Below are 11142 nucleotides of genomic sequence, written 5' to 3' on the forward strand. Positions count from 1 at the left end.
CTTTACTGGCATGTTACTTTCTCTACTCTGTTACGGACGTGTTTTGCAATGTTGAAATGAAGACCCAAATTGTCTGGCATTGCTGGAGATAAATAGGATAGGATTCAGTACTGCTGAGTGTGAGAGCCAAAAATACATAATGCGGGCTAAACTTGCAGACACTGAAGAACAAGCTTATCAGTTAGTGGGGCACAGTTTCTCTCTGACCTGTCCAGATGACATTGCAAAGGTAAAATTGTAACATGTATCTACAGACTTCTCTATTTGAATGGATTTGACTATTTAACTGATTTACTTAAAATGTGATCATTTCAGATTGACTGGATTTTCCCTAATGGCTGTAGTTTAATTATTCAAATACATTGCTTTTTTAGTGTTAGGTTTACATCCTAATGTTTTAGGCAAAAATAGCAGCTTTCATATCTCTGTTGAAACTGAATTTTGATCGAAATACTAGAATTTGTTGCCTTACTTTTGTGGAATTCCTGCAACCTTTTTGTTGAATATACTACCAGGTAGGAAGCTGTGCTTTATAAGTTTTAATCACTGACAATCAATAATTGGACATATACAGTACACTTTGGCCAATTAAATAGCTGTCCCATTTAACTAAAGTTTCATGGAAAAGTCAAAAAGATATAAAAAAGAGAAACTGGGTATCAAATTATGTATTTCCCTGAAATACAAAATGAATTAGAACACTACTAATACTTCTGCAATTAAGTCAAATCAAGCCACTTTTTATTGTCATTTCGACCATAACTGCTGGTACAGTACACAGTAAAAACGAGACAGCATTTTTCAGGACCATGGTGCTACATGAAGCATTACAAAAACCACACTGAACTATGTAAAAACAACACAGAAAAGAACTACACCAGACTACAGACCTACCCAGGACCACGTAAAGTGCACAAAACAGTACAGGCATTACAATAAATAATAAACAAGACAATAGGTACAGTAGAGGGCAGTAAGTTGGCGTCAGTCCAGGCTCTGGGTATTGAGGAGTCTGATGGCTTGGGGGAAGAAACTGTTACATAGTCTAGTTGTGAAAGCCTGAATGCTTTGGTGCCTTTTCCCAGATGGCAGGAGGGAGAAGATTTTGTATGAGGGGTGCGTGAGGTCCTTCATAATGCTGTTTGCTTTGTGGATGCAGTGTGTAGAGTAAATGTCAGTGATGGCAGGAAGAGAGACCCCAATGATCTTCTCAGCTGACCTCAATATCCGCTGCAGGGTTTTGCGATCCGAGATGGTGCAACTTCCGAACCAGGCAGTGATGCAGCTGCTCAGGATGCTCTCAATACAACCCCTGTAGAATGTGATGTGTATGGGGGGTGGAAGATGGACTTTCTTCAGCCTTCGCAAAAAGTAGAGACGCTGCTGGACTTTCTTTGCTATGGAGCTGGTGTTGAGGGACCAGGTGAAATTCTCTGCCAGGTGAACACCAAGAAATTTGGTGCTCTTTACGATCTTTACCGAGGAGCCGTCAATGTTCAGCAGAGAGTGGTCTAATAAGACTATGGTACTATAAAACTATGTATTAGCTCCTAATACTTAGCTACAGAGGATTTCATTTGTGTCACATACCTTTGACATTAAATGACACCTAGTGTAGATGATAGATTGCCTTCATACAATGCTAAGCAATACATACAAAATACTTGTGGAACTCATCAGTTTAGGCAGCAACCATGGAAATGAATAGATAGTCAATGTTTCAGGCTTGAAGAAGGGTCTCAGCCCGAAATGCCAACTCTCTATTCATTTCTATGGATGTTGCCTGACCTACTGATATCCTCCAATATTTTGTGTGTGTTGCTTTGCATTTCCAGCATCTGCAGTCATTCTTGTGATTATGATTCATACAATGCTGTCAACAATTGCATCCTCCAAATCTTCATTTTCATTGTATAATGCCCCTGGTTTACGGCCATTCTTTATTTTAATAAAGCAATTATACTGTTGAGTATTTTATTTTCTACAGATTTTCTCAAAATATATTGTGCTCCTTTAATTACATTATACAATCAAGTAATTCAGTTGATTGATAAGTTGGGCTTGTTGAGTTAGCCAATAGGATTCGTCTTGTTAGCATCTGGCCGATAAGATGACCCATTTTCCGAAGAGAGCTGGAGGAAGGAGAGATGAAGGAATGGAGACAGATGATAAACATAGCGAAAGGCTCACAGAACCTATTTGGAAGGATAGATATTGCTGACGGAAAATCCTCATGCAGACAATGGTCTCATGGTGATTGTACAGGTAACATAATAAGTTAGTTATCACACGATCTTGGAGAAAGTTTGACACCTTGTCCTTGGATGTTGCATGGATACTTATGTTTAGCTTGGATTGTGTTTTTAGGCAGAATTGTTCAGTGTCATGAGTAAACGAAGCAAAGCAAACTGGATTGACAATGCAACAATGAGCTCCAGTGATTATGTGCATACAGTAGGCTAATATACATGTAATGGACCTTTTCCTTTGTAATCGTTACAATATACCGTCAATAGAATCAGAAATCGAACGACGAACCTTCTCTAGATCAAGGCCCTACATAACTTCAGATAGGCATTGAACAAGAGTGGGCGGGGCAGCCTCCTTCCACTTCAGCAAGATCGCCCTCCTGGCCATAAGAGACATAAAGGCCAATGCCCGCAAATTAGATGGCTTCAGTTTTGTAATACTATCCTCAACAATACCAAACATGGCAGTCAAGGGATTGGGCTTAAAACACCACTGAAGAGTACAGAAAAACTTTGAAATACATCCTTCCAAAATTTTTCAAGGCTTGGACATGTCCAAAACAGATGAATTATTGTGGCCACACCATTAGTACATTTATCACAGTAGGGGGAAATGTCTGCATAGAAATGAGAGAGCTTGTATTTAGACATATGAACTCTATGTACTACTTTGAATTGTAATAAAGAATGACAAGCATGTAATGATGAAGAATTAATCAATTTTAAAATAGTCTTCCAGTTCTCTTCAGATATGAAAATCTGTAAATCCTTTTCCCAGTCTCCTTTAATTTTATCTAAAGAGGCCTTTTTCAATCCCAACAGCAGACTGTAAATGTAAGATATTGTACCATTGTCAAAGGGTTTCAGATTAAAAATTGTATCTTATCTGGGCTTGTAGGAAATATCTGATTTTCTAATGTTATGGGGACCCTTTCTGAGTTATTTTCATAATCCCTGAACTGTTATTAAAGTATGCTTCTGAGCCGTCATTATTATAATATTATATGGTAAGGTTTTTTTTTCTCTTTTCTTTTTCACTAACCAGATCATTTTAGTAGTGGGGGTAGATTTTTTTTAATAAAATACAATCATTCTACTTTATTTCATTTCATAATTCAATCTTTTTTCCTACATGATTGATTTGGAATATGGGATACTGTGATCACATTACTGTGATTTAAATATAATGTAATTCGTATTATTTGTATCCTTGTGAACTTTGTATTTATATCCATGCAATTTATAGAATATTACTAAAAATATTTAAAGAGAAAATATACTGTCAATACAATTTCAATTTAAGTTTATACTGATGTGAATTAAATTATTGCTTTCTGGCAAACAGTAAATTTGCATGGATGATAGCCTCATCCTTGTGCAAGTGATAGCCTCATTTTCCCTAAACAGGAACATTCACACTTCTATATGTTCTGTTTACATGAATCATATTTACCCTAGACATGTTTATTTATTGAAAATGGCCTTCTCATCACTATTCCCCATGCATTGTAGAGTTGGGTTACTACTAGGTTAGATTTGTAGTAATAACTAATTCATTATGAGCCTATGGTGAGAGGTTTACAATTGTAGCATTTAAGATGATTTTGGCTACCTTCATAGTTTCTAACTTGTTGAAGTAGTGAGTTTCATTTTCACTCCTGTCTGTTTCTTGTATCTCCAAACCTGAATGCTTGAAACTGTTGTGAACAAAACATTCTGAATTGCCTTGCTGCTTATTTCTCACCAACTATCACTGCTTTTTTTTTAAAAAACATGTAACAGATGCTGTTTAGAAACTGTTTTTAAATATGTGATCTGTCAGAGCTGAATTATCAACCATTTCTTTGAAATTTCTAAGAAATTCTAAGAAATTTGCAATTTCTTAACCCTGAAAATTATGCCCAGTGCTTCTTTTAGAATTGGAGCATAAACTTGTTAGCTTATTTTAAGGGCTTTGGAAGAAAAAGCATTTAGTTGTTTCACATCTGAATGTTTTATGTGTTAAATGGTTGCATTAACACTATGTGGGGTTGTATTACAGACAAGTCTCAGTGGCTTATCTGAACACTAGAGCACTGGTCACTTATTATTCAAAAATCAGAGCCTGCACTGCTGTTACCTCTGTTGTTGAGAATACCAATTCTATTGGATCTTCTGTAACAACACATGAAATTACCATAAAAAGACTGCAGGGTTCCAGAGAAAACATCTATAATTCAATGTACAAGAATGTCCTTAGCTCTACTTCATCAGTTCATGTAGGTGTGTTAATAATAAAATCCTCTTTGCTTTGAGTTAGGTACAGGGCTTGTTCATTTATTCAATAATTGAGCATCCCATTGACCTTTGCTTGGATTTGCATCTTGCTGGGTTCAGTATGATTCCATATCATTGTGATCTGGCCATGGCTTTCTCCGGGATTGTCAAATGTTCTGTTGCTGCGGAGCCTATGCTATCATCCTATCATACAGCCTAAGCAAAATATTCTGCTCTGTATTCTAGAAAGTCTTGGTGCTGGTGAAATCCCACAGGCTGGGCAATAACATCTATACTGCACTTTTTTGGGAATTTATTATAAGGCTCTGGCCCAACTGGTATGCAAAGGATAAATGTAGTTTATTTTTAGAATCTTCCATTTGCAAAGTTAGCAAATAATTTCCCTATATTGGGTAATGGATATGTTTTACTTCTTTTGCAGCAATGTTAACCATACAAATATTTGTGAAATGTTTTAACCCTGAAAATTATGCCCAGTGCTTCTTTTTGAATTGGAGCATAAATTTGCTCCAATAGTCACTATAGAGCTTCAATGTATTATCTTGCTTAGGTACAACTACAATGAGAGCTGTCCCAGTTTCTTCTCTATAGAGAAGACACAGTGATCCATTTCATTCTCAACTACTTCTTTAATTTGAAGCTATGGAAGCTGGGAGTGGCTCTGCTTCTATGCAGATACTCACTTTGAAATCCTTTATCTATCCATTGCATTTCCTTAAGGATAGAACCATAACTATTCAGTCACAAAATAATGTGCAGGACATTTGTAATACCCACTTCAAGTTAATTTCAACTTATTACTACTCTAGCAATTTCTATTACAATACTACAGAGAGTGAGACTGAACCATATGCTCGTCATTTGGGTGCAGTTTTCTTTTCCTGTTTCTGAATTTCCCTGCTTCTGAACTAGTATCACAGCAAGGTAATAAACTACATAATTCGCACATAATATACCACAGAATGTATTAACTTTTACCTAGCAAATTAGCAAAGGAAAACATTGTAATATAAACAATGCACAAAATAATATCTTTTTATTAAAAGTCACACACAATACATAGCACTAGAATACTAACTTATGGGCTGTTTAGCCGCAAATCATTAACATTATTAATTGAGTTTACGGCTGTAAAGTATCCAATATTAGAATTTATATATTTATTTGAGGTAGCCCTGTTAATAGCAAGTTTATCAATAGCTCGTCCATGACAATATCTAATAAGATCCATAAACCATCTTCTCATAATCATTGAGATTAGATTAAGTCACTCTTTCACTTGAGATATAGCGAGTCATTTCTGAAGGGTGAATTAATGAAATTTCTCACATTGTCGTTCCTCTCTTTCACTTGAACCTTTGGTTCTGACTAAATCTGTTTTACACAAACGTGAAAATACACGAGCAGCTTCTCTCTCACCATCTTCCATCTGAGAATACTCAAAAGTTTGAAGTAAATTTATGATCAATATTCATATATTTCATCATACACAACCCTAAGATTCACTTCCTTGTAGGCATTCATAGTAAATACAAGAAACACAATAGAATCAATCAAAGGCCACACCCACAGGACGGACAAACAAACAATATGCAAAAAAAAGAGTAAACTGGGCAAATACAAAAAGAAAAAATATATAATAATAGATAAATAAGCAATAAATATCAAGAACATGAGATGAAGAGTCATTGAAAGTGAGTCCAGGGTGATTCATTCAAGAGCCTGATGGTTGAGGATTAACAACTTTCCTGAAACTAGTGGTATGAGTACCAAGACTTCTGAAACATCTTCCTGATGACAGCAGTGAGAAGAAACAACGGCCTGGATGGTAGGGGTCCTTGATGATGGGTGCTGCAACAGTGCTCCACGTAATTGTTGTCAGTGGTGGGGAGGGCATCATTTATAATGCAGAAGTTCTTACGGAAAAAAAATAAAATCTTTCCACATCAACAGAGGCTAATGGTGAGTGCTACTATTATCCAAGACAAGACTAATTCAACTTTTTTATGACTTATGTGCCAGTAGACCATAAGACCGTAAGACATGGGAGCAGAATTGCTTAGTCATTTCTGGGCTAACCATCCCCAGCAGGTCAATAATGAAGCAATAGCCTGGCTTCATTTGTTCTTTAGGACAACCCTGGGAAAATTTACAGGTCATTGCACCAATAGGGGATCAAAGCATAAATGCAAATGTCTATCTACCCTATCCATGACCCTCATCATTTGATAAACCTCTGAAAGTCATCCTATTCTGTAGCCTCCTATATTTCTGTAAGAATAAATTCAGCCTAACTGATGACATGAGAGATCCTGCAGATGCTTGAAATCTATGTATATATGTATCTTCTATGTATCTACACATATAAAGATAAATATATGTATCTTTCAACACACATAAAATGCTGGAGGAACTCAGCAGGTCAGGCAGATTCCATGGAGAGAAATAAACAGTCCATGTTTTGCATGTGTTGCTTACCCTAACCAATATCTCCTGATAAGTAAAGCACACCATTCCTGGCATGATCCTGATGAATTTCTTCTGCACTCTTTCTAATGCTACCACATCTTTCCTGTAGTGTGTGGCCTGAACTGCAGACAATACTCCAAGTATAGATGCAAAGTGACATCCTATATCCTACATTCATTGTCTTGGCAAATAAAAGCAAGTGTGCCGATTGCTTTTGTGTTATATATTTTTGTCATTATCTACAGGGAGCTATGAACTTGTGCTCAAAGGTCCCTCTATACATCAGCACCCCTGAAGTCTTATCCATTTATTCAATGTTCTGCTAGTATTTGATGTCCAAAAATGTATTTACCTCACACTTCTCTGAATTACTTACATTGTTAAGCATCAGTATCACTTTAATTGAGATCATTTCAAGAAATACGACCTAATGCAATACTGAAACAAAAACAGAAAGTCTCTTAGAAACACTCAGTGTGTCAGGCAGAATCTGCGGAAAGAGAAGCACAATTTCAAGCTGCTGTACCTGAAATGTTAATGCTTTTTCTCCTCCTGCAGACACTGCCTGACCTGGTTACGCATTACTATACTAAACTAATAGACAGGGGAAATTTCCAAAAATAAAAGAGACATCAGGGACTGTTGTGTATTTTGCTTCATGGAAACATAGCTCCCACCATTTCAGGCACAGAACAAGGACTTCGCCATCCACAGCATGACAAGGCAGCTGAGTCTCTTAAAGGTAGAGGAGGTGGAGTGTTCATGATAATCTTATTATGGTGCACAGATATGCCGGTTCTGTCTCAGTCCTGCTCATTAACCTGCAACATCTAATGGTTAAATAATCACACTTTTAATCTGTTGAGGGTGTTTTCCTCTGGTTGGGTGTACATTGCACCTCAGGCCAATGTCAGGAAGGCACTGGAGAAGCTGAGCACCATAATCAGCTGTCACGAACAGCACACCCTGATACCTTTTGATCATTGCGGGAGATTTCAACTAAGCCAGCTTGAAGAAGTCTCTAACCAACTAGCACCAACATATCACCTGTGGAACCAGAGCAGCCAACACACTTGACCACCGTTACATAACCATTTAGAACACTTACCATGTCATAACATACCCACACTGTCTTATCACCTGCTGTACCTCTAATTCAGGCATACAGGCAAAGACTGAGGACCACAGCACTAGTGGTGAGGACCAAGATGAGATGGTCCAGGGAGGTGGAGGAGCTCTCACAGAACTGGTCAAGATTCATCTCCAAATCTGAATGAATATGATACAGTTGTCACCGACTTCATCAAGTCCTGTGTGGATGAGTGTGTGGCTTTGAGAACATACTGGATGAACCCAAAGCAAAAGCCATGAATAAGCCAGGAGATCTGCATTTTGCTGAGGACTAGATCTAAGAGCGGTAATTTAGAACGATACAAGATGTCCAAGCACGACCTACAGAAGGCTATTTTAAGAGCAAAAAACAATTCCAATTGAAGTTAGAGATGGAATCGCATGCACATCAGCTCTGGCAGGATGTACAGGCCATTCCTTCCTACATGGCAAAACCTAACATCATGAATGGCTGTGATGCTTCACTCTGCTCAATGCCTTTTATACACTCTTCGAAAGGGAGAATAAAACCACCTGTGCAGATCCCTGTATCATCTGGGGACACTGTAATCTCTGTCTCGAAGGCCAACATCAAACAGAACATCTTTCAAGAGGGTGAACCTTCTTGTAGGTTTAGTGTTTATTTTTTGCTGTTTTTTTGGATTACTTCTCTAATATATACATATATATCTTATTGTAATTTATAGTTTTTTAAATTATGTGTAACCCTGTACTGCTACTGCAAAACAACAAATTTCACATCATATGCCAGTGATATTAAATCTGATTCTGACAGAATGAATGGGTAAGCACAGCAAAGCTACAGTACCTTCATAAATAATTAGGAATTATTCCAGAGTAAGCAAGGAGTGATATAGGAGTGATGAACACAAGATATTCTGCAGATGCTGGAAATCCAGAACACACACAAAATGCTGAAGGAAGTCAGCTAGCCAGGCAACGTCTATGGAAAGAAACAAAAGAGTCGATGTTTTGGACTGAGACCCTTCACCAGGACTGGAAATGAAGGGGGTCAATGCTAGAATAAGAAGGTGGGTGGAGGAAGTACATGTTAGAAAGTGATAGGTAAAGGTAGGTGGGTTGGGGAGGAAGGATGAATTAAGAAGCTGGGAGGTGATAAATGGAAACGAGCTGGAGAAGAAGGAATCTGATAGGAGAGGAGAGTGGAGAATGGAAGAAAGGGAAGGAGGGGCGCCAGGGTGAGGAGATAGACAGGTGAGAAGAGGTAAGATGGTAGCCAGAATGGGGAAATTAAAGAAGAGGGAGTGGGAGGAGGAATAATTACCAGAAGTTGGAGAAATTGACGTTTATGCCATCAAGTTGGAGGCTAACTAGATAGAATATAAGGTGTTGCTCTTCCAACCTGAGAATGGCATCATTGTGGCAAAAGAAGAGGCCATGGACCAACATGTTGGAATGGGAATATGAATGAGAATTGATATTGAAATAGTTGGTCGGTGGGAGGTCCTGCTTTTTATGGATGGAGTGAAGGTGCTCAATAAAGCAATCCTGCAATTATGTTGGGTCTGTCTCACCAATGTAGAGTAAGCTACATCGGGAACACTGGATACAGTAGATGACAACAAAAGATTTTCAGTTGAAGTGTTGCCTCACCCTGGAAAGATTGTTTGGGGCCCTGAATAGAGGTAAGGGAGAGGAGAATGAACAGGTGTACCACTACTTCTGTTTGCAAAGTGCCACGAGGGGGATTCGTGGGGAGGGGGCGAGTGGACAAAGAAATCATGGAGGGAGCAAACCCTATGGAAAGTGGGTGGAGGGAGGTAAAGATGTGTTTGGTGGTAGGATCCCATTAAAGATGGCATAAGTTGTGGAAAATATGTTGGAGGAACTCAATCCCTGTTAATGGAAGATGGGGTGTGCTCAGATGTCCAGGAACAAAAGAGATGCAGGTGAGGCAGCATAAATGGTGGAGGAAGGGAAACCCCATTCTTTGAAGAAGGACGACATCTCTGATGTCCTGGAAAGGAAAGTCTAATTCTAGGAATAGATGCAGTGAAGGTGGAGGAACTGAGAAAAGGAAATAGCATTTTTACAGGAGACAATGTGGGAAGAGGTATAATCAAGATAGCTGTGGGATTCGTAGGTCTATAAAAGATATCAGTAGGTAGTTTCTCCCCAGAGATGGAGACAGAGATTGAGTATGGGGAGAAAGGAGCGATGAACTACATTTAAATCAAAAAGTAACAAAATGGCTCACAAAATATTGAAGTAATGCCAGAATACTATTTATGCTAAACTGAAGGAGATGTGAGAGATGAAAAAGCTCCTAAATTAATGTGATCACATAACAGAAGGTATGGACTCGAAAGCTCAGTGATATACATGGCTGAAAACCAGATATACAGGTAGATGGTGTGACACTACAACATCTATGGTAGCAGTAAACACGGGAAGATCAGATAGATGACTAATCTGATATGAAGCAAAATAATACTGTATTTAGAAATATAGAGTATTTAGAGAAAATGAAACTGCTAAAGGAGACAGAGGTTAACTTCATATCTGAGCTACAGATTATGGCAATATAGCAAAATATTTCTCAAGTATTACAATCCTAAATGGAATAAGTTAAAACAAAATTTAGAAATCCAGAAAAGAACTTGAGAATTATTGTCCTCTTTAGTGTTTTCATTTCCAAACCATACTTGGGCTGCTTTTGCCTACAACTCATAGAAGCATAGAAATCTACAGCACATTATAGGCCCTTCAGCCCACAATGTTGTGCCAACGATGTAACCTTATCTAGAAACTGCCTAGAACTTCTGTACTGCATAGCCCTCTATTTTTCTAAGCTCCATGTACCTATCTAAGAGTTTCATAAAAGACCCTATTATATCCGCCTCCACCACCATCACTGGCAGTGCATTCCACGCACCCACCACTCGCTGTGTAAAAAAAACTTAACTCTGACATCCCCTTTGTACCTACTTACAAGCACCTTAAAACTATGCTCCCTCATGTTAGCCATTTCAGCCCTGGGAAAAAGCCTCTGGCT

This window comes from Hypanus sabinus, chromosome 4 (assembly GCF_030144855.1).
Source record: "Hypanus sabinus isolate sHypSab1 chromosome 4, sHypSab1.hap1, whole genome shotgun sequence".
Lineage (NCBI taxonomy): Eukaryota > Metazoa > Chordata > Chondrichthyes > Myliobatiformes > Dasyatidae > Hypanus > Hypanus sabinus.